This window comes from Cuculus canorus, chromosome 5, assembly GCF_017976375.1.
Source record: "Cuculus canorus isolate bCucCan1 chromosome 5, bCucCan1.pri, whole genome shotgun sequence".
Lineage (NCBI taxonomy): Eukaryota > Metazoa > Chordata > Aves > Cuculiformes > Cuculidae > Cuculus > Cuculus canorus.
The window spans coordinates 1,309,439-1,333,258 of NC_071405.1; the positions used below are offsets into that span (position 1 = coordinate 1,309,439).

At 48.7% G+C, this 23,820-nt stretch overlaps 3 long non-coding RNA genes across 8 annotated transcripts in view; all 3 read left to right on the forward strand.

The window, feature by feature from the left end:
• Positions 1 to 5,745, forward strand: part of LOC128852291 (uncharacterized) — a 33,069-nt gene extending 27,324 nt beyond the window's left edge. For all 3 annotated transcript variants that reach the window (XR_008450034.1, XR_008450033.1, XR_008450035.1), the window contains 4 exons: positions 552 to 641; positions 1,459 to 1,572; positions 3,982 to 4,116; positions 4,851 to 5,745. This is a non-coding gene — a long non-coding RNA (uncharacterized LOC128852291). The remainder of the gene's footprint in view (positions 1 to 551; positions 642 to 1,458; positions 1,573 to 3,981; positions 4,117 to 4,850) is intronic.
• Positions 5,746 to 5,941: 196 nt separating this feature from the next.
• On the forward strand, positions 5,942 to 15,653 carry LOC128852294 (uncharacterized). 3 transcript variants are annotated; one of them, XR_008450037.1, is made up of 8 exons: positions 5,942 to 6,162; positions 7,783 to 7,919; positions 10,300 to 10,427; positions 10,962 to 11,290; positions 11,695 to 11,750; positions 12,900 to 13,390; positions 14,575 to 14,663; positions 15,460 to 15,653. It is a non-coding gene; the product is annotated as an uncharacterized LOC128852294 (long non-coding RNA). The 3 variants fall into 3 exon arrangements; XR_008450039.1 differs by having other exon boundaries at positions 14,575 to 15,653; XR_008450038.1 differs by lacking the exon at positions 14,575 to 14,663.
• Positions 15,654 to 16,309: 656 nt separating this feature from the next.
• Positions 16,310 to 23,820, forward strand: part of LOC128852421 (uncharacterized) — a 33,141-nt gene continuing 25,630 nt past the window's right edge. For both annotated transcript variants that reach the window (XR_008450251.1, XR_008450250.1), the window contains exons 1-3: positions 16,310 to 16,942; positions 18,273 to 20,072; positions 22,616 to 23,438. This is a non-coding gene — a long non-coding RNA (uncharacterized LOC128852421). The remainder of the gene's footprint in view (positions 16,943 to 18,272; positions 20,073 to 22,615; positions 23,439 to 23,820) is intronic.

Sequence of the window (23,820 nt, forward strand, 5' to 3'; positions counted from 1 at the left end):
CGACTTGTTCTGAAGGCAAAGCCCTTTGAAAGTAGGGAAGCAAAATGTTCAAAGTCTGAGTCTGTCCTCTTCTTTTAGTCTTGTGGATACCTAAAGGGTTCTCAGGCCCTGGCAGAGGCTGCCCAGGGTCATGGGGGAGTCCCCATCCCCGGAGGGGTTTATAAGCCGGGCAGATGAGGTGCTTCAGGATCTGGTTTAGTAGTGGACAGGTATGGCCAGGTGTGATGGTCTCAAAGGTCTTTTCCAACCAAGCGATTGTTAGCTGCGATTCTATACCGTTCATGGGGCTAACGGGGGAGATGTGAACAGGTCAGGCTCTCCAAAGGTTCCTGACAGTCCATTTTTCTGGAGCAAGGGGTTGAGGCTGCTCCGCAGCGCAGTGCCCGTTCATATAGCAGCGTTGTGCTCGTGACCAGGGAGATGTGTCTTGAGAAGGTGTGGGAGGGAATGAAGATTGAAGCGCTGTCATTCTATATAAATCCTTATTGTTCTGTTAAGTCCAGATGCTTGGAAATGAAAAAGTAACAGAAACATATCTTTCCTAATCTCAGTTTCTCATGGAAATCAGCTCAACCTGTCTGCAGCCCAGCAAGCAGAGAAGCACGAGAACAGAAACTCCAGACTACCAGAATTAATAACAGGTATTGCACATCACTCATGCCCAGTGTGGCGGGAACACTGGGTTTTGCACATCCCTCGTGCCCAGCGCGGTGGGAATACTGAGTTTTGCACGTTCCTCGTGCCCAGCGCTGCAGGAACACTGGGTTTTGCACATCCCTCATGCACAACACTACACGCATCAGTACCGGGTATTGCACGTTGCACATCACTTGTGCACAGGCAGAGGCAGCTGTACCTTGCAGGCAGAGCCATCCACTTCACCCCTTCCATTCCCAAATGTGCAGAGGTAGCTGTAGGATGGGGATTTGGGTCTTCTGGAGGGAGGTGCAGCTGGAGAAGAGCATGCCAGCATCCCCACCAGACTCTGCAGCAGCTGCATCGCTAGGAAAGTGTCTCCATGTGGTCACTGGGGGCATTTTGGAGGAGTGACTTTCATTGATTAGTGCACAGTAACCGGGCTGCTCTAAGGCTGGTTTTGGCTCCCTGACCTGACGCGACACTGGGATCCCTTTACACCTCTGTCAGCATTTAAATGATCCTGAAACTGCATAAACTGAAACTGCATAAACCCATCATTTATACTTCTTTTATGATATATTATACCTCTTTTATATCATTTTTATCTCTTTTATGGTCCCTTCATGCTGCCAAAGTTCTGTAGAGCAACTTTGACATAACTGGCTGCAAAGAAACCTGACTGAATTGCTGATGCTTAAAAGATCAGCACATATCAGCTGAGGTTTGGGTGTGCCTTTCATCAGGGAGCAATTCAACTTGTTTAAAACCCCTCTGCTGCAGCCTGAGTGAGGTTGAATTAGTCCATTTGTTGCTGCCTAGATGTGCCCGTATGGACGGCTGTTCTGGCTCGGCTGACATACGGCATCGTGTTGAACCCGACCCCGTGGCTGAGCTCCAAGATCAAGTCGCGCTGTGTCCAAGCTGGCTATCAGGGTGAGGTTAATACCTGGGACCTTTTCCTTCTCTGCACAATTCAGTCATCAGCTGCTTATGTTCGTAGCCACGTGCACTAAAAAAATAGTTTATGGCAGTGTTGTAAGAAAGGAACACGGAGAAAAGCCATCAAAATAAACACCCTTCAACACCCATTATGGTGAAGAGCACTAAAGCTCAAGTGACAGCCTAAAAAGAAAGAAGTGTCATCTTTGATTCATGCCACTGTTGAATTAAGCAGTATAATCGCTGACAAATCAATCATTACCAGCCATAAACAACCGGTTCGTTAGTTGGCCTTCCTAAGGCAAAGCCGTGGACCATTAATGTGTTACACGTTGGGCTGTTAACAGCAATAAGAATCAGCCCAGTACTGTCAGGAGAATTACCCATAATAAAGACCACTATCTAACATTATGATATGTAAAGCAGGATCAGATCAATCACGATAAATCAAGGGCAATTCTTCCAAGTGTAAAGAAATCACTGTTTTATGAGTACTGTTTGGGGAAATACGAGATTCTGGTGGAACATTTTAAACTGCTCAAACGGTGTTTGTAGGGGAACATCCTGCAGTGAGCACAAGTCTCAGCACTTGAAAGTTACTGTTTTATTGGAAAGGGCGCAGACCTTTCTGGAAGGGGTAAATGCTGTGTTTTAGTAGGACTGACAACTTTCTTAAAGACACAGGGAAGTTTAGAGCCGTTTTAACTTAAACTGATTCAAGTGATTCCCCAAGTACCACATCTACATGGGTTTTGAACCCCTCCAGGGATGGAGACTCCACCCCTGCCCTGGGCAGCCTCTGCCAGGGCTTCACCACTCCGTCAGCAAAGAAATGTTTCCTGATAACCCATCCGAACCTCCCCTGGGGCACCTTGAGGCCATATCCTCTCGCCCTGTCACTTGTTACTGGGGGGAAGTAGCCGGTCTCCAGAAAAGAACAAGAAAGCCCATCATGGTGAAAAGCAATGAACCCTCAAACTGTGGGAGGGCTGTTCCTGGAGGACAGGATTTCAATTTGCAAATTAATTATGGGACCTTACCGGGGTTTGTTTGTATTATTTACCATTTTAGAGAATAAAGTGCTCAAATCATTGCTGCCTTCACCTGTGCAGGTACGGAGCCCAGCACGATGCCGATGTGATTTAGGTCTTGCAACACTAACATGTCACAAATTATGCATAAGCCTTCTTAAAATCTGAAGCCATGCCTCTCCCAGATATGAAATCTGTCATATTTTTACTCCTTGGTTTTCGACATGTGCTTTATGAATACTTTATATCTTTCTTAAATCACTTTGTTTCCTCCAATCAAACGGCTTTTGTAAGAGTGAAGTTGTGAGCAGAGTGGTGCAGGAAACTGGCTGCGAGATTAGTTTTGTATTTCGGAATAAACATTCCTAGCAGGCTCCTTGTGCCTTGATGCAAATGCAAAATGCATCCCCTTAACGAGGATTCCAGCTCAGGGCCCCGTGCAGCGATGATGTTTTATGCATGAGATCCCTGCTTCTCCGAGGCGTATCAAGGGTTCGTCACTGACCGCTGATAAACACATTCATCCTCATTTGAAAGCTTTGTTCCAAGCCCTGTTCTCTTCTTGTCTTCCCTAATGGTGTCTCAGCAAACCCCCCTCTCCTGGGAGACGCCGCAGTCCAGGTTTCAGCTGAGTCATCAAGGTTTTCTTGCAGCATTTACAGGATTTAAGGTGCTTTGCTTTTCAGGACTTCTGAGACTTTTCACTTTCATTACCAGATGCTTTTCTTTCAGCCTAGAAACATGAATTATTCGCTGAGCTCCGAGCTGGGTTGTAACTAAGCCCCACCACGACGACGTTCAAAGCCAGCTGGAGAGGTCCAGCCTGCAGAGCAGGGGGCTCCAGCAGCAAAGCTTGAGAGAGGAGAGGCGAAGAGGCTGGAGGAGCTGCCTGCCTGTTGCCTCCTCTCATTGATTTGGAACTCTGTGGAGCACATTAACCTGGATGCACTCTTGCTTTCTTCTTCCTTTGGTGGGTGTTGGTCTCTTCTCCCAAGTGACAGGCGATAGGACCGGAGCAGATGGCCACAAGTTGCACCAGGGGAGGTTTAGATTCCACTTTAGGAAACTGAGAGAGTGGTGGAGCACTGTCAGAGACTCCACAGTGGAGTCTCCATCCCGGGAGGGGTTCAAAATATGCATAGGCGTGGCACTTGGGGACGTGGTTTATTTGGCGCTGTGGGGTTGGGCTGGTGGTCGGACTAGATGAGATCAGAGGTCTTTTCTAACCTTAATGATTCTATGATTCTTTGAGTCCTCAGCTCCCTCTTCTGCCTGGTTTAGGTGTTCACTCTGACGTGAGGGAGCATCTCCTTTCTTGAACCGTCTGCTGATGTGTTTATGTTTGTGTACTTGTCTTTTTCCGGTTTAATAGGTTGATCACCCACTCCCGTGGGCTGACTCAGATCTCCCTGCCTGACACACCATGACAGAAGCAGGACTGAGATGTTGTGTGAGATAAACCGCATCGTGTCTCGCCTGTCACTGTGAAACAAGAGTCTACCCTAAGGTAAGGGTGGGAAAACCAAAAATAATTTGATTATTAACATTCCAAGGTGAAAGATGCGTCTTTTTTTTCCCCCTGAACAAAGTGTTGGGCTATTGTGAGATCATAGAATTAACAGAGATTGTCCTTATTAAATGGATAGTTTCTTCTCATGGTAATAAAAGAATTTATGGAAGACCGTGGCAGTTCAGCACGTATCAGCTTAAAGTACATTGAGAGGCTGATCTTACAGCTGTGCAGAGAGTGCTGAATTAATCAGGTGCTTTGGACTATGAAGTGCTGCAAAGAGCAAAAAAAAGAAACGGAATGAAAAGGGAAAAAGGAAATGCTGTCTGCTCGCTGAACCGCCCGTAACTGAAGCGGTACCCAGGGACCCCGTTAGCAGGAGTCAGCAAAAGGAGTGACCTTCATTATTGAAGTGCTGACTGGACACTTTCTGAGCTCAGCTTTCTCAGAGAAAGAAATATCGGGCAAAAAATGTGTGCCTGGAATAAACAGCACTTCACAGGCTGTAAATGGACTGGTTTCAAAGGAGGGTCCTGGCAGTGTCCCATTCTGGACCGATAAATGACAGAAGGATTTGTGCTTTGTTGCTGACTGCCTGGCATGATATTCAGTCTATTTAGTTCCTGGCTCTAAAAGGGAAAATGAGTGTAATACTTCTTCTTCTCTGTCGTATCTATTGGGCTTGAAAGCCCTTCAGTGCAGGAATAACCTTTTTTTTTTTTTCCCTATAGATGTACCTGTACCAGGCACGTGGTGTGTGGAGACCCTGCGGAAACACAGTGTAACTGATAGGGGTGTTTCTACTGTCTTTACCATTCATCTAAAGTCAGTACAGAGTGACACAGAATCACGGAATGGTTTGGGTTGGAAGGGACCTCAAAGCCCACCCAGTCCCGCTCCCTGCCATGGGCAGGGACACCTCCCACTGGATCAGGGGCTCCAAGCCCCATCCAACCTGGCCTGGAACCCCTCCAGGGATGGGGCATGCGCCCTATGGTACATGTATCTGGGGTGGTCCTCCACCCTGTGCTTCTTGTTTGTGGGTGCATGAGCCAAGGCCATTATCTCCTGGGCTGGTGAACCTTTGGGAGGTAGCTCTTTAGTGCAGTTGTACTCCATAGCATCAAAATACAGGTGACTTCCTCCTTTATTAGCACTCATTTGTGCATCATGGGCTTCCCGTAGCTCTCGACATAAATCAGGCAAAGCCCTCTCAAGTAGGTACAGGATCCATCTTCACAGAGTCATAGATTAATGGAATGGGTTAGGTTCGAAAGGACCTTAAAGATCATCCTGTTTCAACCCCACTCCCACTGGATCAGGGGCTCCAAGCCCCATCCAACCTGGCCTGGAACCCCTCCAGGGATGGGGCAGCCCCCACTGCTCTGGGCATCCTGGGCCAGGGCCTCCCCACCCTCAGCGTGAAGAATTTCTTCCTAATGTCTCATCTAAATCTGCCCCCTTCCAATTTAGAGCCATTCCCCCTCACCGTATCGCTCCAGCTTCTTGGGAAAAGCCCCTCCCCAGCTTTTGTGGAGCCCCTTTCAGCACTGGAAGTTGCTCTAAGCATTCCCCGGTGCCTTCTCTTCTCCAGGTCACACAAGCCCAGGTCCCCCAGCCGGTCCCCCAGCCTGTCCTCCAGCCCCTGAACGGCACCGCCAGCACTGCGCGGAGCTCATTGCCGTGCAGGGGGACAGCAAAGGCTCTGGTGTGCAGCTCCCTGGGGAAGATCCACTGGCAGCGTCGGGTTAGTCGGGCACAACCGCACTAATTGCTCCCACTGAAGCAGATCTACTCCAGCCAGGAGTGTCCAGCCAGCGGGGAGCAGCAAGCTGCTTCGAGAAAGGCGATGCAGAGCAAGTCATTTTGGCATAACTGCTGCAGTCCATTCCCCCAAGCGTGTCAGCAGGACTGCCCGTCAGGGCGTGGTAGTGGAAATGCCAACCTTGCTGAAGAGCGCTGGAAAAGAAAGCCTTGAGGTCTCCTGGGCTGTTAGAAGATTTGGGCAGATCACTGCCTGGAACAAGGCAAATGAGTCCAGAGGTTCGTGTCATACATTTGTTTCTTCACTTCCCACTACGTGTTCTCCACGGCAGCTTTGAACACTGTGCAGCAGATGCTTTGGGTGTGTTATACAGCGTCCTCTTTGTGAGAGCATAGAATCATAGAATGGGTTGGGTTGGAAGGGGTATTTACAGGTCATCCAGTCCAACCCCACTGCAGGAGCCAGGAACATCTTCAACTCAAATGGTTGCTCCAAGCCCCATCCAACCTGACGCTGAACACCTCCAGGGATGGGGCAGCTCCCACTTCCCTGGGTAACCTGGGCCAGTGTTTCACTACTCCCAGTGTAAACAATTCCTTATATCTAGTCTAAATCTCCCCTCCTTTAGTTTAAAACTGTTCCCCCTCGTCCTCTCCCTGCACTCCCTGATCCAGAGCCCCTCCCCAGCTTTCCTGGAGCCCCTTTCGGTACCGGAAGCTGCTCTAAGGTCTTCCTGGATCCTTCTCCAGGCTGAACAACCCCAACTCTCTCAGCCTGTCCTCACAGCAGAGGGGCTCCAGCCCTTGGATCATCTGATCATCTTTGTAGAACACAAAGGAAAAGCTCTGCTCCTCGAAGATATCTTTAGACCTTTAACTCCCATGGCAAACAGGAGTCCGAAGGGGCTCGGTGGAAGCTGATAGAGTTACAAAAGCATCAAGGTTAGACAACACAGTGTTTGTGTTCCTTTGATCTGTAATTCTCTCCTGGATCTGAAGAATAAAGCCTAGAGGGCAGGAGGCCTTTCCAAGACTCCTGGCTATGGTTTCTCTGCCAGAGGCTGCCTGCCGGCAGCAGAAACCTGAGCTCCTGCTTTCAGGTGGGCTCCTTCTGAGGAGAGGTGTTGGGGCAAGGATTGAGGCAACACTTGTGTTCATGGTGCCACCCATGTGGAAAGGTGTTGTATTTGTTGTGTAGCATCACTGCTAAAAAACTCCCCAACCGGAAACCAAAACTCCGCTGAGCTTTAAAATTGCTTCACGCAAAATTATTAATGAGTAATTCAAAGTTTTATTCTACTCATTTTATTTCTTCTACAAAAAGCAGATATTTTAGCAATGACAGAAAAATGAAAAGATGGAGGGGGAAAGAAGTCACAAAGAGTTTCTAGAACCAATAGTGCCATTAGCACGAACACTCTTAATAATCCGATATACAAACCGTGGGATGCAAGTCACAATAGAAAGCGAGGCGTTTAATGATTTCTGTATGCTAACTGCCGTCATTTCTGTTCGTAATAGTTCTGTTGTTGTTGTTGCAGCCTCTGCTATTGCATCTGATAGAAGAACAGCTGGTCAATTATTTCCTACAGTCAGAGGCGATGCTAAGGGATCCAGAAACTGGACTAACCCAAAATCTAGACAATATAGGACTTGGCTCATTTGTGTGTTGTGTGGGAAGGGCTGGCACCGCCTCGCTTAAGCTGGTGGGTACGTCCACCAGTTATCCTCCAAGGTGTTATTCTAATAAGTAGATTGAAGGAAGGAACACAGTTGCGGTGGAGACATGAAGAGTTCTCCTCCAATTGATGATGGTACTTGGTGGGCTCAAAGCTGAGTCAGACAGCACCGGTCACGGCTTCGGCTTTCATTGATTTTGCGATTGTGTTTGCCTTCCAGTTCGTTGCCTTCCAGAGCCCAAATGAACTCATCTGAAAAATGGGAAGCAGAACAATTTGGGAAGTGGGGAAGTGGGACAACAGCAAGGTCAGCTGTGGCAGAATCAGGACCAGCCTCTTGTCATCATCTGCAAATAGGTTTGTTTTGTTCGTAATGCTTCAGCACTTTGTTGCACTTCCCGTATTTTTCCCATAACAGTGTGTGAGTGCTCATGTCCTGGCTGGGTGGAGCTCGGCAGGCTGTTAGGGCAATGAAAATTAAAACCAGAGCTTGATCACAATACAGTTTTACTCTATAAGTTGTCAGGATATTGCAAAAAATCTTAGAATAGACTAGACTAGATGGACTAGAATAGAATTGAATGGAATTGAATCGAATCGCTTGGTTGGAAAAGGGCTTTGAGATCATCATGCCCAACCGTCCCTGCCCATTACAGAACCAGATCCCTGAGCACCTCATGTACCCATCTTTTAAACCCCTCTGGGGATGAGGACTCCACCCCCTCCCTGCGCAGCCTCTGCCAGGGCCTGAGAATCCTTTCCGTGGAGAAATTTGTCCTGATGTCCAGTCTGAACCTGCCCTGGTGCAGCTTGAGGCCATTCTGTCTCGTCCCATCCCCTGTCACTTGGGAGCAGAGCCCAGCACCCACCTCACCACAACCTCCTTTCCGGCAGTTGTAGACAGTGATGAGGTCTCCCCTCAGCCTCTTTTCCAGGCTGAACAGCCCCAGGTCCCTCAGCTGCTCCTCATAACCCTTGTTCTCCAGGCCCTTCACCGGTTTCTTGATCAAGACATGAAGGATGTGACAAGAGAAAACAAGAAGCCACTAAAGCCAAACTTTCCTGTTTGCAAGCACTGCCAACGTTGGCAGAATTACATCATGAATTTACAAACTTGAAGAGCTGCCCAAAGCCACGAGGTCCTCTTTAGCCCATGAGTTCCTTCTCCAGCTCTGATGCAACCTGCAGTGTTGTCCTGTCTTGATTGGGGTTGTCTAACACAGAATAGGGTAGTGAAGAAGACCTTTCTTCTACACCCACGTGAGAATCCAAAATCTATGCTTATTTCTGAATTTCTATTTTAACCATGGAATAAATGGCTGTTTCTCCACTTTATACACCACAAAAATGTTGCCACACAGCTATTAAAAAAAATATATGAAGCTACTTTAAAAGGTGCAGAACTGCCTCATGATGGCCCGCAGGGGTTTTGAAAACTGGGGATCAGGAGAGCTTCACTGCCAAAAAAGCCGGATCTGGAAAATTCTCATGTGCTACAGGTTATGCTTTTCTGCTGTCCTGGACACAAAGGTCTTTCTAGGGGTTTGGGGCTTGTTTGTTTTAGTAAATGCAGTTCCTTTGGCTACACACTCCCACCTAAAATACCTCTTTTACTGCTTTTTCTGTGGCGGAGGAAAAAAAAGAAAACACATAAAATCAATTTTCATTTTAAATTTTACAGTTTTCACCCACAGGATTTTTCAAGCAGGTCAGTGGGTTTTAATTAGCTTCAGCTCACCTTGTAGTTTCTGTTTCAGTCATGTAGAAAGATTTCTATCTGCAACAGCCAAGGAGGTCCACAAGGATGATCCGAGGGCTGGAGCCCCTCTGCTATGAGGACAGGCTGAGAGAGTTGGGGTTGTTCAGCCTGGAGAAGAGAAGGCTCTGGGGAGACCTTAGAGCAGCTTCCAGTGCTGGAAGGGGCTCCAGGAAAGCTGGGGAGGGGCTTTTTCCAAGGCCCTGGAGTGACAGAATGAGAGGGAATGGCTTTAAATTGGAAGGGAGAAGATTTAGATTAGACATTAGGAGGAAATTCTTCAGCTGAGGGTGGGGAGGCTCTGGCCCAGGGTGCCCAGAGCAGTGGGGGCTGCCCCATCCCTGGAGGGGTTCCAGGCCAGGTTGGATGGGGCTTGGAGCCCCTGATCCAGTGGGAGGTGTCCCTGTCCATGGCAACAGGGCACAAGCCTTCACAGCCCTTCAAACCCAACTCATTCTGGCATCATCATTATTGTTATTTGGACTCCTGCAGCCATGGAGGCTCTGCAAGGGCAGGTGCAGGTTGCTATTCGGATAACGTATTCCTGATCCAAGGCATTTACAACCTAAGAGGGAAGAGAGAAGGTAAGACAAGAAGAGACAAAATGTCATGTCTAGGATGCCCATAGCACCGTTTATATTTTGGACATTAGGAAAAACTTCTCCATGGGAGGGGTTCTCAGGCCGTGGCAGAGGCTGCCCGGGAGGTGGTGGAGTCTCCACCTCTGGAGGGGTTTAAAAGCCGGGCAGATGAGGTGCTCAGGGACCTCGTTTAGCAGTGGACAGGGACGGTTGGACTCGATGATCTCAGAGGTCTTTTCCAACCTAGGGATTCTATGATTCTATATTCAAAGGACCAATAAACCATTGGTGCACGTACCTTCCAACCCAAACCATTCCACAGTTCTGTGATTCTACAGATCTGGATGGAAATCTTTGCATCTTGCAGCCTCTCAGTAATATTTTTGCTCCATATTTACAGCTCACATCACAGATGATCATCTTCTCCACATGAAGAGAAAGCATTGCTACATTTGGAAGATTAAGAATTCCAGCTCATTATCCAAGACACCTATTGAATTGCCTACGTTTCCTTTGCCTTCGTTACTGGTGAGCAGAATGTTTGTGGGTAAAGAGCAGCTCTTCCATTTGCACTTAGCCAGAGTTCCTGTCCTGTCCGTGCAGTAATGTCACAATCAAGTTTTCTGTGACATTACCCATTAGTCACCATGGGAACGATTTTGAGATGGCAAACATGGGCTGTGGCGTTAATGAGTAAATGAGGAGGAAAAAGGGCTGATTCCAAAGGCTGTATTACAAATCTTTGCAATCAGCAGCAGTAACAATAGAAAAAAATGCTTGACAGGTAATAAATGAGAAAATTCTCAGCATTAGGATTGGAAAACTCTGCTCGGGTCTTCACTGGGCTGAGATGGATCTTCGTGAGTTTGCCGTCCACCTTGGAGAAAAATAGCTGCTGATTGGAGCTTCCTTTTGAAGGACAAATTCAAAATTCTTTATTGCAAGATTAACTTTTAACCAGTATCATTTTCTGAGAACTTGTGAAGCTGAATATAAACCTGAAAATGACCATGAACAAAACTAATTCCCTTTCCATATCTGGTTTTTAAATACTTAATACAGGTGGATTATTTTTATTATTATTTGATGAAGTGAAAAGAATTCCAACCTGGCCTGGAACCCCTCCAGGGATGGAGGAGCCACCACTGCTCTGGGCAAAATCATTTAAGGTTGGAAAAGGTCTCTGAGATCATCAAGTCCACCCGTCAGGTGACAGCGCCATGCCTGCATTGCTCACATTTGGCCCTCACTCTGCATCAACACTCTGGAATAAACATCACACTGAATGGGAAAAAAATCAAGTCTTTACATTGCTCATCTGTATAAACTAATGTTCCACCAAAAAAAACAGTGATCCTGAAAAAACAATGCTGAAATCATACACTTTTAAGGTAGGAACCTTCATAACAAAGATGTTTAAAGCTATAGAATTATTTATTTTTATTATTTAAGGTTCAATCATCTGAACATCTTTGGGTTGTATAAATTTTCCACAAATATTAGTTTATGTAAAACTCTAATATTCATCATATCAGAAAAGATAAAATCAACCCATTTGACCATTATTAAAATATGAATTATATGCAATCCCGTCTTTCTTTTTATTACAGTTCTTTTGTATTTCTTAACCGTATGAAATTTAATAAATCTTTGCGGGACTTAATAAAGAGCAGAAGTTTTATATACGTACTAAGACATTCATTTAGTCTTCATAGCCACATTGAATTTATTCACATTGGATTCCTCCTCACCTGCTAGTTACCATATTTATTGCATTCTCCCCATTGCTTCTCAGAGCACGTACACGTGAAATGAGCCTGGAAGAATATCTGTGCGCGTTGTGTTCATCAGGTGAGTGTAACAGAACGGTCAGGTCAGCCACACGTTTGACTTAGAGGAATTGAGAGGTTGGAGGTCCGAGTTGTTGGAAGGAGGTTGTAGAGATGTAGGTGTTGGTCTGTTCTCCCAAGTAACCAGTGATGGGATGAGAGGAAAGGGCTTCAGGCTGCACCAGGGCAGGTTCAGATTGGACATCAGGAAAGATTTCTTCATGGAAAGGGTTCTCAGCCCTGGCAGAGGCTGCCCAGGGAGGTGGTGGAGTCCCCATCCCTGGAGGGGTTTAAAAGATGAGCAGATGAGGTACTCAGGGATCTGGTTTAGTAGTGAACCAGTGTTTAGTGCTGAATTCCTCAACAGTTCTGACGTGTAGGTTTTCCATAAAGGAAAAGATTTTCATCTGAAACCATTGCCTCTTGCCGTGATCCGCAGACGGAGCATGCGACTGCTCGGGACCTCCCCTGGAGGTTAGTGAGGACCTTCAGAGGCCAATAGGCGTGACATTGCTTGAGATTCTGGACTGGTGAGGGTCTGGGAGAGCCACTCTGCTTTTGCCATACCAACATCTCTCCTCGAAACAGGGAACTTCAGGGACAAATGATGGGCTGTCCATGTGCTCTGCTGTCTGCACAGGCGGCTTTCGGTTGTGTCCAGGGTACAGAGCATGTTTGCAGCATACACTCTGAGGGCATCGGTCTGGCTCAACTGCCGGTGACTTTAGCCCTTTCTGACCAGGTGTTTGTCACATTCCTGAAACATTTACCTTGTGAGGAGCAAAATTACTGCTTTGACAACGGCTAAAGTTGTATTTGAGATGCCTTTATGCCCTAATGCATGAGGGATCCCACTCCCTACCCACTGCAGGAATAAAAATAGGTTCTACTTGTTAGAATAAATTCTCTCCAAATTCAGCTCTGGTACCTTCTTTATCAAATAACAGCGTTTGTCTTTCTTCTTCACCCTGGCATACAGGGTTACATCAAAAACTCCTTTGGACGGGAACCAGTAGGTTGGTGCCTGCTTGGTTTAAGGGCATCTACACTGCAATGATTGGGGGATGGCACTAATAGATGCATTAATTACTGGGTATCTTATCTCTAATGAGCAATGGGAAAGAAAATCAAGTTACTTGAGTAAAATCTCTTTCTGGCTGCATCGTTTTAGATCAAACTTTGACCTTCTGCAGTATCTGCCCTCAAGCACAGCCAACAGAAATGGTTCCTGCACCTCCCTGGGCAGCCTGAGAACCCTTTCCATGAAGAAATTTGTCCTGATGCCCAATCTGAACCTGCCCTGGTGCAACGTGAGGCCATTTTCTCTCATCCCATGACCTGTCGCTTGGGAGCAGAGCCCAGCGCCCGCCTCACCACAACCTCCTTTCCGGCAGTTGTAGACAGCGATGAGGTCTCCCCTCAGGCTCCTCTTCTCCAGGATAAACAAGGATATTGCTTGAGGCTGTGAAACGGGAGGTTTATTTGGAGGAACTGCCAGTCTGCTATCGCTGTGGAACTCCACATCTGTCCAAGCATTTATAAAGCTGTTTCCAGACCTCAGAGGAAGATTGCAACACGCCTCGCTCACTGAAACAGAACAAACACGTCCTGGAAAATTGTATTAGAGTAGCCCAGATGGAGATTGTCAAAATGTAAATCTTGGTAAGTAACTGATACACATCTCGGGGAACAAAGAAACAAACAGCACATGTAGGGCCACTGCTAATGAATCACATTATTCATAATGCTGTTAATGACTCAGGCTCGGGTACCTTGTGTAATTAAATTATAAGGCAGCAGAGTTTGGGCAGATGGAGCTTGTCAAGATTTTAATAGGCTGCAAACTGCATTTCATACTAGGAACAAAACTAATGGTTTTGTCAGGATTTATATTCTAGTGCTATTTTACGTATTAGAATCCAGCTTTGCAGGTTTTATCTTGTCGTGGGCACATCAGCCTCAGAGTTGTTCAAATGGAGTTTCTTGATTGTTTTTGTTTCAATGACTCCTCCTCTCCTGAATCACAGAATCATGGAATGGTTTGGGTTGGAAGGGACCTCAAAGCCCATCCAGTCCCATCCCTGCCATGGACAGGGACACCTCCCACTGGATCAGGGGCTCCAAGCCCCATCCAACCTGGCCTGGAACCCCTCCAGGGATGGGGCAGCCACCACTGCTCTGGGCAACCTGGGCCAGGGCCTCCCCACCCTCACTGCAAAACATTTCTCCCTAAAATCTCACCTAGATCTCCCCCTTTTCAGCCCAACCCCCTCTGTATTCCTTTAACTGGGGTATTTTTCAGCCAATTTTGAAATCATGAACGGTGAGTAGGTTATTTTTAAAACCTGCTGTCTTAGTACTTCTCACCGCACATTCCCCCCTCCAGGCTATGCTGCCAGCAGATCCATAAGGTTTGGATTATTGCTTTTAGAAGGTACAAATATGCGTGGTCTGAGTTTGGGTCAAATCTGGTGAGACAACCACACAGGTTCCCATCCACCACCTCACTGTGTGCTGCTCGCTTTGAAATCTCGACTCAGTGTAATGACAAGAAGGTCATTTGTGGAGACTGAAAAGCTGTTTAAATTGGAAGGGGAAGATTTAGATGAGACATAAGGAAGAAATTCTTCACACTGAGGGTGGGGAGGCCCTGGCCCAGGGTGCCCAGAGCAGTGGTGGCTGCCCCATCCCTGGAGGGGTTCCAGGCCAGGTTGGATGGGGCTTGGAGCCCCTGATCCAATGGGAGGTGTCCCTGCCCATGGCAGGGGGTGGGACTGGATGGGCTTGGAGGTCCTTTCCAACCCAAACCATTTCATGATTCTATGTTGTATTTTTGCTGTTACCAGGGCGTATTCAGGAAGGTGTCTGTCTGATGTTGCCTCACATGACATTTTCAGAAGCTGAGAAGTGGTGGTTTATGTGAAGCCACCATATGGTGAGCGCAATCAACATTTTGTTATCAAATTCAGAGGACATTTCAAATGAATTCCCGCAGGATTTAATCTTGAGTTCAGTTCTATCCGATACTCTCTTAACAGCTTACACAACGGAATGAAGAACGTGCCCACGCAGTTTGTGGATGGCATCTAGGAAAGACTGCGAGAGCTTTGAAGTTAGGATTAAACTTCTGAGCTGGACGAATAGCACAAGAATCACAGTGAAGCAACCCAGCCACGACAAGGGCTGTGGCGTGATTTTAAGAAGGAAACATAGGAGTGCCAGATGGAAAACTGGATTTTCCTGGTGCAGAGCAGTATGGGGTCAGGATGAACCCCGCAGTTGGCAAGAGAGATGATGCAGAACACACACACGGGGCGTTACAATTCCACGTGTAGGACCTGGTGGCTTGGGAAAGATCCCAGGGGATCAGGAAGGCTGCTCCCCTTCCCCAAAGCAGGGCAAGCCTGAGCTGGAGCTGCAAGACCACTCATTAATGCAGAGTATCATGGTCTCGTTGTGTAATTTATTCTTCCTCCTTTCTCCCCTCAGGCAAAACTCACAGTATACAAATCTAATTAAATCAGAAATAATTAATATTTCCTGTTATATTTTGAAACCTCTTGGATAACTTTTGGAAGTTCATCTTCCATCTCTCTGAAGGTTATCCAGTTGGCAACCCTTGGTCCTGGGGTGCATCATTGCTGTGAGGGAGTCCCACATGCGCTGGGGGTTTGATCCCTGTGGGTCCTACATCTCTGACCTCCAAGCCTCCTTCCCCGCCCCAAACACAGGTTGTCAACTCTTCAGGCTGGCAGAAGAGCAGCTGGAAAGCTGCCCGGCAGAGAAGGACCCGGGGGTGCTGGTCAACGGCAGCCGGACATGAGCCAGCAGTGGCCCAGGTGGGCAAGAAGGCCAACAGCTCCTGGCTTGGATCAGCCATGGGGTGGCCAGTGGGAGCAGCGAAGGATCGACCCCTGGACCCGCCACTGGTGAGGCCACACCTCAAATCGCGTGTTCAGTTTTGGGCCCCTCAGTACAAGAAAGACCTTGAGGGGCTGGAGAACGTCCGGAGAAGGGAACGGAGCTGGGGAAGGGGCTGGAGAACAGGGGTTATGAGGAGCAGCTGAGGGACCTGGGGCTGTTTAGCCTGGAGAAGAGGAGGCTGAGGGGAGACCTCATCACTGTCTATAACTGCTGGAAAGGAGGGTGTGGTGAGGTGGGTGCTGGGCTCTTCTCCCAAGTGACGGGGGATAGGATGAGAGGGAATGGCCTCAGGCTGCACCGGGGGAGGTTCAGATTGGACCTCAGGAAACATTTTTCACAGAAGGGGTTCTGAGGCCCCAGCAGAGGCTGCCCAGGGAGGGGGTGGAGTCCCCATCCCTGGAGGGGTTTAAAAGATGGGCAGATGAGGTGCTCAGGGATCTGGTTTAGTAGCAGACAGATATGGTTGGACTCTATGATCTCAAAGGTCTTTTCCAACCAAATGATTCTATGATTCTATTTTTCAGTGCTCTCTTGGTCACTCAGACCACAGACTGCTAAGACATGTCTAGAACACGCTTATAAATCCTCTTTGTTCGGAGGGGAAGCTGGTGCATATCTTGTAGCACCATTTTCCGGTATGATTTGGGTTTAGTTCAGGGGTTTTTTTCCACATCTCTTTATTAAATCATGCATTTACATTAAAAAAAAGTCTTCCAGTCCAGGGCATAATCACCTCACTGCACCGAAGGAGTCACATTCCGCACTTAGATTATTACGTAGCTATTCCATATTAAATTATATTCACAGCTATTAAAGGTGAAAGCAGACGCAGCTTGGAGGAGCAGTGGCTGCTGCAGGATGGCAACAGCCTTCCAGAAGGCATCAGGAGAGCCGCGAGGTCGTTTGCAATTCACCATGGCTAATTAAGTTGTTCTCGGTGTTAACAGCTGAAAAACCATTCAGAGTAGTTGATGTATCAGCTTTGTTAAGTAGGATATTGGCTTTATGGGGTGAGAGCAAATAATGTGCAAGAGAGAATTCCTCACACCCCAAACAATCAGAACATGGCCTAAAGAAAAGCTAATTGCAATGATTCCTTTTTGTGCTAATTAACAGGTTTTGTATGGAGAAGGACACTTTCCCATGCCAACCTAGGGGACCTGGCAAAGCCAGAACAGCTTTTGCCCTGCTGCGCGTCCGAAGACAAGGAACGAGAGGAGGTTTGCACAGCGCTGGCTGTTTCTCCTCACAGTCCGGGAGGCTGTGCAGGACCACAATTATTTAATTGAGGTAAACCAACAAAATTCAAGGTTTTCATGTTGGTTGTCTGAGTACAAAAAATACCATTTCCATCACAACATCCTTCATCCTTTGAATCCAGGAATGGTTTAGGTTGGAAGGGACCTCAAGCCCACCCAGTCCCACCCCTGCCATGGGCAGGGACACCTCCCACTGGATCAGGGGCTCCAAGCCCCATCCAACCTGGCCTGGAACCCCTCCAGGGATGGGGCAGCCCTCACTGCTCTGGGCAACCTGGGCCAGGGCCTCCCCACCCTCACAGCAAAACATTTCTTCCTAACATCTCATCTCAATCTCCCCTCTTGGAGCTTAAAACAGTTCCCCTCCTTCTGTCCCTGCACTCTGATCCAGAGCCCCTCCCCAGCTTTCCTGGAGCCCCTTTCAGCACTGGAAGCTGCTCTAAGGTCTCCTTGGAGCCTTCTCTTCTCCAGGCTGAACAACCCCAACTCTCTCAGCCTGTCCTCTCAGCAGAGGTGCTCCAGCCCTCACGTCATCTCTGTGATCTGCTTTGGACCTATTCTAACAGCTCTGTGTCCTTCCTGTGCTGAGGATTCCAGCTCTGGACACAGGGCTCCAGGTGGGGTCTCCCCAGAGCGGAGCAGAGGGGCAGAATCCCCTCCCTCCCTGCTGGCCACGCTGCTTTGGATTCAGCCCAAGACACGGGTGGTTTCTGGGCTGTGAGTGTGTGTTGCTGCCTCATTTTGGGCTTCCCACCCCCAGCACTCCAAGTCCTTCTCCTCAGGGCTTCTCCAATCCATTCTCTGCCCGGCCTGGGCTTGGCCTTGCCCTGACCCAGGCGCAGGACCTTGCCCTTGGTCTTGTTGAACCTCTTGAGTTTCACAGGGCCCCACCTGTCCAGCCTGTCCACGTCCCCCTGGATGACATGAATGTGCTTTGAAAACCTGTATAGGGAACTCCAAAACAATCGGGGTATTAAAATTCAGGTGAACGTGCAGGAAAGCAGGCTGCACGTTTGATGCACTACAACAACGCCGTAAAGTTTAACTCCCTTCTTACGCTCTGCTCATGGCAGCTACAAAGAATGATTTTCTTTGACTGAGAGCTTTTTTTGCAGGCATTTCATTTCAGCCGAATGAAAAAGTGTTTCTCTAGAACCGAGATCCTCTCGGGGAGTTTTACCTCCCTCCTAATAAAAAAGATGAGCTGTTGAGATATTTACTTTCGGGTCATTGAGATCTGAAATAGAATATTTTTACTTTTTCAGCCCCGTTGTGATCTCTGCACCACTTCTACCACGTAAAGTCCCCAAAGTCTCACTCAAATCCCAGGCATGCGATTTTTGCTGTGTTCCTTCCGGCAGAGCCCATATTTCTGTGCCAGCCTCCCAGCCCCTCCGCAGCAGCTGGGGAGCGATTCCTGCCTTCGCTGTGATTAGCATGCAGAGCCCGTTGTCGCGGCAGACCTGGAGCCAGCAGACTGCTTTCCCCCCAGGTGACCTCGATAAATTTAGCCTGTGAACTGCAATTAAAATGAACTGAGTCGTTCCGCTCGAAACCGAGACATTTCGACCATCTCAGTGGATGGCTTTGGGATGTTCAGCATGAAAATGCCAGCCGTTCGTAAGATCACTTTGTTTTACACAATGCAGAGAATTAAATGTCTCTGTCTGAAAAGTCAGCGTGTCCACACTATTTCCCTTTCTAATAGGAGTCACTGACACAGGAAAGGAAAGATGCGCTGAAGCCCAAATCCGATTGTCCGTTGCATTTAGTGCGTGTTGGAACTTTTATATAATTATCCAATTTGAGCTGTCCATTTGAGGAGAGCTTAATGAATGGAGGAAGAATAGAGATTAAAAATGATTTAATAAGTGATTCTTAATCAAGTTCTGCCCCATCTGCTTTTACGTAGATTCGTACAATGTCCTGAGCTGGAAGGGACCCACCAGGATCATGGATCCAACCCTTGTCCAAGCACAGGACACCCCAACATTCACACTGTGTGGCTGAGAGCGTTGGCCAAACGCTGCTGGAATATTGTCAGGCTGTGACTGCTTCCCTGGGAGCTGATTCTGGGCCCCACCATCTCTGGGCAGTTTTGCCTCTGATGTCCAGAACCAGCATTTCTTTAAAGGAGTACAAAAAAAAAGATTCCAAAAATGAGTCACAGTTTTTGCTGCCTTTCCAAGGTAACAATTTATTGTGTTTTACACTTGGCGGCAGGACTTCAGGAGTTTATATCCGCAGCTGTTCCTGCAGCGCCACAGCCTCGTCTGACATAATTCAAGGTAGCATTTGTGACTTCAGTGGAGCGGTCTGTATTTACACTGCCTGACATTCCTGCTTCTGTATTTCTGTGAAGGTCTGAGCTCTGGAATCCTGCAGCATCTGCTTCCTTTTTTATAAAGTCATGGAATGGTTTGGGTTGAAAGGGACCTCAAAGCCCATCCAGTGCCACCCCCTGCCATGGGCAGGGACACCTCCCACTGGATCAGGGGCTCCAAGCCCCATCCAACCTGGCCTGGAACCCCTCCAGGGATGGGGCAGCCCCCACTGCTCTGGGCACCCTGGGCCAGGGCCTCCCCACCCTCAGCGTGAAGAATTTCTTCCTAATATCTCATCTCAATCTTCGCCCTCCCAGTTTAAAGCCATTCCCCCTCATCCTGTCCCTGCACTCCCTGACCCAGAGCCCCTCCCCAGCTTTCCTGGAGCCCCTTTCCTTGGCCAGCCGCCTCCTCGCTGCTTTGGAGACCACGCAGCGCGTGTGCACCAGGGAAACACACCCAAATATCACATTCAGCTGCTGATGTTGTATCGCAAGCTGAGGCAAGACACAAATCCAGCGCCGCTGGATTGATGGTTCAGATGGTTCTTTAGCTGCGTAAATGCTAAAATAGCTGCGGCAGTTAGAAAATGCCAAACCCGGTGATAGACTGTCTGCTTTTGAATTATTCAAGATGTCACTCGCAAAGACCTGCAGAGGCTTTGGTGATGTGTTCTCCCTTGTTCGCCAGGGCGCCACGCGGCGCGTGAGGCTGCGTTTGCATGCGGTGGGGTAGAAATCCCTGCTTTGAGAAGATCCTCTGAAAACACGGCAGTGTATGCAGGGGCGGTGCGGATCACACGACGCTTCGTGGGCATGGAGGATGCTCTGAGGACGGGTGAGCTAAAAGCAAATTGGTTAATGGTGTTTACACATCAGTTTTCCGTTTTCATGTGATCGCATTCTTAACAGCGCGAAATGTGTTTTGTTGCTCATCTGATTTCACAACCTCTTGGAGATTTGGGGCTCGGGGTTGCTGGAGCATTTCCAGAGGAGGGCAGTGGAGCTGGGAAGGGGCTGGAGAACATGTCTCATGAGGAGCAGCTGAGGGCCCTGGGGCTGTTTAGCCTGGAGAAGAGGAGGCTGAGGGGAGAGCTCATCACTCTCTGCAGCTCCCAGAAAGGAGATTGTTGTGAGGTGGGTGCTGGGCTCTGCTCCCAAGTGACAGGTGATAGGACAAGAGGCCTCAAATTGCACCAGGGAGGGTTCCATTGGACATCGGGAAACATTTTTTCACTGACAAAGTGGTGAAGCCCTGGCAGAGGCTGCCCAGGGAGGTGGTGGAGTCTCCATCCCTGGAGGGGTTTAAAAAACGCTTAGGCATGGCGCTTTGGGACACAGTTTAGTCGGCACCGTGGGGTTGGTCTGATGGTTGGACTGGATGAGCTTAGAGGTCTTTTCCAACCCTTGTGATTCCAAGTTTGTTGAACAGCCTTGTGGTCTCAGACTCGCAGAGGCACTGGTGGCGTGGGCTCTGCCACGTGCAATACATGGAGACCTGCACACATCCTGCACCCGTTCACCCTCGACAGCCGTGGCTTCACAGGGCGCTTCCCTGGTGGTGTTGGGTGGTTCCAGAGCCATTTCCACCTGCAGATGATGCTGCAGACTTGATATAAATCTTCAGTTCAGGGTCGGTGCCGCACACCTGGCTGGTGTCAGCACTCTCTCCACTGAGAGTATTTCTTGTAGCACAGGCAAGAAAAGGCTGGAATTGTTGACCATCCACTGCGCCCCATCAGGCCCTGCGGGATGCTCTTAGCTCAGAGCGCCAGTCCCCTCCCACAAAAGCACGAGAAAAGAAGAGCACACAGCAGTGTGTGTAACTAGTAGAGAGCTCATTAAGAATTAGGACATAAAATTTGCATAGAACGTGGAGTACTTATTTATCCTTCTGTGCCAAAGCTCACAGTTATAGTAAATCTGGAAAGAGAAACCGGGTGAGTTTGCTGACAAGAAGGGAAGATGCTGGAAGGGGGATGAGCAACCTGGAGAAGAGCAATACTTCTTCTCTTCCCTGGATATCCCTTTTGGTCTCTGTCTTGGGATGGGAAATGGTGTTATGTGAACAACTGCTCTGGACTGGAACAGGGTTTCTTAACCCTTTGATGTTCTGCAGGGATGCAGTTATAGTGCAACACAGCGACGGGGGTGGGAAGGGGAGGTGGAGAGCAACAAATACACCTGCATTCCTAATTCCAGCACACGCTCCAATAGTAACAATGCCCTTTCCATCCTGTCAATACGTGGAGCAGGGGAAGCGGCAGGAGCTCCTCTGGACTCTGACCCAGCTCCACGCTGCAGTGTCTCTCCCGGCTTCCTTCTCTGTCAGGGCAGGGTTGGAGGGTTTGCAGTTGTGTGCAAAAAAAGAAATCACTGTGTGAAGTTGTCAGCTATGCCAAAACCCTCCTGATGGTCATCCTGTGCTTCAGCCAAGTAAACAGAACAAGGGGCCAGCTCCCAGCTTGGCCAAAGTTCCTTGTGCTCTGCTCTGGGGCAAACCCAAGGCGTAAATACCTGAAGTCGATCAAACTGGGCATGTTTGTATGCATAAAAGCTCTAAGTTTCTGCCTGTGGGCCACTGCCTGCAGCCAAGGTCATGCAGCTCCTTGTGCTTAATCCAAGCATCGAATCCAGCTTATTGCTCTCTAAATACTCTCTCTCTGGAGTGTGTCCAGAGAAGAGCAACGAAGCTGGTGAGGGGCTGGAGAACGTCTGACGAGGAGCGGCTGAGAGAGCTGGGGTTGTTTAGCCTGGAGAAGAGGAGGCTGAGGGGAGACCTTATTACTCTCTACAACTGCCTGAAAGGAGGTTGTGGAGAGGAGGGAGCTGGGCTCTTCTCCCAAGGGACAGGGGACAGGACAAGAGGGAATGGCCTGAAGCTCCGTCAGGGGAGGGTCAGGTTGGATATCAGGAAAAAATGTTTCACAGAAAGGGTCATTGGGTACTGGAACAGCTGCCCAGGGAGGGGAGAGTCACCTTCCCTGGAGGGGTTTAAGGGACAGGTGGATGAGGTGCTGAGGGGCCTGGGTTAGGGAGTGTTAGGAATGGTTGGACTCTGATCTAATGGGTCCTTTCCAACCTGGTGATTCTGTGATTCTAAATGACATCTTGGAAAGGCTCGGTTTGAACCAACCGCTGTGCTTAAGGCACAACTCAATCTCCTGTCCCCATCGTCTGGCAACTTATGTTTCTGGTGAGGCTAATTGATGCAAAGGGGTTTGATGAGGGAGATGGACACCAGCTGGGGCAGGAGGCCAAAAGGTTTCTGTCCTGGGTTTGCATGGCCAGGTTTAGTTAGGTGGAGGGGCTACAGAGGTGGCTTTTGTGAGAATCATAGAATCACCAGAAGCTGCTAGAGGCTTCTCTTATGTCTCATAGAGCAATGCTCATTGGCTCCAAGAGGAACTCATGGCTGGCCAGAGCTGGTCCCATCAGCAACAGTGGTGGCACCTCTGGGATAACAGAGTTAAGAAGGAGGGGAAAGTCCTGCACGATCAGAATCTCAGTCAGAGAGAGAAGTGAGAATATGAGAGAAAAACCACTCTGAAGACACCAAAGTCAGTGAAGAAGGGGCAGAAGATACTCCAGGTACCAGAGCAGAGATTCAACTGCAGCCTGTGTTGGTGACTGTGGTGAGGTAGGCTATTCCCTTGCAGCCCACGGACCTTAACGGTAGAGGAAGGATCCACCTGCAGCCCATGGAGGTTAATGGTGGAGGAAAGATCCACCTGCAACCCATGGAGGTTAACAGTAGAGCAGATCTCCACCCACAACCTCCTCCACAACAATGGAGGACCTCATGCCTGAAGGAGGCTGTGACCCTATGGGAGATCTGTGCTGGAGCAGGCTCCTGGCAGAACTGGTGGACCGTAGAGAGAGGAGACCATGCTGGAGTAGTTTTGCTTGCAGGAGTAGTTGTTCTCATGTGGGATCCACACTGGAGCAGTCTGTGCCTGAAGGACTTGCACTCCATGGAAGGATCTCATGCTGAAGCAGTTTGTGAAGAACTGTAGCCCATGGGAAGGACTTACATTGGAGAAGTTCATGGAGGACTGTCTCCTGTGGGAGGGACCACGCACTGGAGCAGGGGAAGAATGTTACGAGTCTTCCCCCTGAGAAGGAAGGAGCTGCAGAGACAACATGTGAGGAACTGGGTGCAACCTCCATCCTCTGTCCCCCTGCACCGCTGCCAGAGGAGAAGGTAGGGAAAATTGGGAGTGAAGTTGAGCTCGGGGGGTGGGGGGAAGGGAATTTGATTTTGTTTCTCATTATCCCACTCTGATTTGATAGGTGACAGATTAAACTCATTTCCCCAAGTCGAGTCCATTTTGCCCGTGACGGTAATTGGTCAGTGATTGCTCCCTGTCCTTATCTCAACCCATGAGCACTTTGTTGTATTTTCTCTCCTCTGTCCAGTCGAGGAGGGCAGTGGCAGAGTGGCTTTGGTGGGCAGTCCAGCCAGGGTCAGCCCAGCACAACTACCTGTCCTGGACCTTCGGTTTACCTTGGCAGTTCATGATTTGCAGTCGCCTTGTCCAGGAGAGTCTCCTCTCCTCCAGGGTGAGATGCAGCATTGCTTTGAT